We start from the raw sequence: 1,860 nt of genomic DNA, 5'->3' as shown, positions 1-1,860 counted from the left end.
AGTATTTCTTGTACCATATTTATATGATTCACTCTTTTCCTCTTATTTGCTGAGGCTCGAGTAGCATGTTTCTTTATCCAGCAGAACCTAGCTTACTGTATGCATATCTTTATTTTAGGGATTTTCCTGCAATATTTCCCGGAATTTGCCATTGCGTTGGCAAGAAAATAATAATGCCGTAGCACCATAAATTCATTTTGGAATCTGACGTTGTGATTCGTAAATATTTTTCATTTTGCTTGATTTTGTTCCAAGAACTTGTTCCAGAGGAAGTATATGAGCTTTTTTTGTGTGTGTTTTGCTTGTGAATTAAGTTGAAAAAAGAAACTAAAGCTGAGGATCTGTATGGTTGCTGGATGAAATTGGTGATTGCATTTGCTGTTGATTAGTGACGCAACGTTTTTCATTTCACGTATTGCAAGAGTTGTTATATTTGAAGCTGTTGTATTTATGTAGAAAATGCTAGATGAGATGGAAGTCAAATGCCAAGAGAGTTGATAGTATACTCTGAAATTTTGGTCTTGAAGAAATTATTATTATTTTTTTTTATTGTATGCATATAACCATATTGCCTCTCTGCTTTGTGTAAGTGCTTTCGTATAAAGATAAATGCCCGCATCTGTCTAGATATTTTCCCCCAATGACTGCATTTTTGCATGATTGCTTTCCCTCATTTTGCAACATGTTTAGAGTATACAAGATTTTTCATTTTGAAGTATGGGTACATTCTGGTATATCAAGGTTACCCCATCATTTAGAAAAAGGTATTGGTGAAGATAGATATTTCTTGGAATAAGACGTGGTGTCCTCCGGTCTTAATGAAAGTAAGCATATTTAGCCTTGGAAATTATCTCCCTCCTCGAGGTTATTCATTATTATTCATGCTCCACTAAGCTTCTGTACCAAACTGCATTCACTTTTGTTGTGTTGTGTCATTAGACAGAAAAAAGAATAAAAAGAAAAGGAGGTCTTGATGCTCTTTGCTGAAAAGCTAACGTCAGTGCTTTTGTCTTGTAGGTAAGACCGGAGAAAAAATACGAGAATAGAAGTGGCGGCGGCTTTGTCTCTGGAGTCTATGAGGTAAGGACGTTGGCAATAATAGTGAGAGAATTTGTCAATAGTTCCAGAGATATAAGATCAAGTCCAGTGCTCTATCTTGGTGGTTAAATATGCAGATTTTTGTTTTTGCCACCTTTTCTTTCAAATATGGCCCATTTCTACCTCCTTTTTGGGGCCAAACGTTTCTTCAGGAATAATTAATGAATGTCTTCTCAACTAGAACAAAAGATCACACTCTCAGTATTGTTCTTTGGTCATTACTTGTTGTAAACTCAGGCAAGAGCCCAGCTAGTGTCTCGTTGAATAAAGACGCCAGCATTTTAAGGGGGTTGGTCGTGTTCTCACTTCAAGTGTAATGTTATTTTAATGCCTATCTTCTCTAAAGGTCAGACAAAATTTTACTTGCAATCTTCTGTAAACGTCCGATGTTATTTTACTGTCTATCTTCCCTAAGGTCAGTAACAAGACTCTTTTAGAGAGGGCAAGACGGTTCGGTGTGACGGACCCGCCCAAGCAGCCCCCACGCCAGAAGCTATCAAGAAACTTTTAAAGAGGTATATTCCTGAATTTTGTTCAGACGTTTTACGTGTTGATCAAATTTCACTGATTATTATCAAGGAAATAGTTGAATGTTCATTTGTTTTTTTGCTAGTTATTTGTTTTAACCCATTCACTTTGGGGCAAAATTTTCTGGTTGAAGTTTGGCAAGTTGAGGTTTTTCAATATATGATATGACTTCCATTATGAATGGGTAAATCACATACTTATGTGATATCCCAGATAAAAAAATCTTGCTTTTCT

The 1,860-nt window shown here is 36.0% G+C and overlaps 1 protein-coding gene and 1 long non-coding RNA gene across 2 annotated transcripts in view; both read left to right on the top strand.

The window, feature by feature from the left end:
- LOC119588497 overlaps positions 1-1,572 on the top strand; it is a 4,500-nt gene extending 2,928 nt beyond the window's left edge. The window contains exons 3-4 of the long non-coding RNA XR_005230100.1: positions 1,018-1,080; positions 1,514-1,572. This is a non-coding gene — a long non-coding RNA (uncharacterized LOC119588497). The remainder of the gene's footprint in view (positions 1-1,017; positions 1,081-1,513) is intronic.
- The window catches only part of LOC119588496 (nuclear cap-binding protein subunit 3-like), a gene marked incomplete at its 5' end in the record, with an annotated part of 35,196 nt that overhangs the window by 27,073 nt on the left and 6,263 nt on the right, over positions 1-1,860 (top strand).

Source organism: Penaeus monodon, chromosome 24 (assembly GCF_015228065.2).
Source record: "Penaeus monodon isolate SGIC_2016 chromosome 24, NSTDA_Pmon_1, whole genome shotgun sequence".
NCBI classification, from domain to species: domain Eukaryota; kingdom Metazoa; phylum Arthropoda; class Malacostraca; order Decapoda; family Penaeidae; genus Penaeus; species Penaeus monodon.
This window is presented reverse-complemented; position numbering and strand designations above follow the sequence as displayed.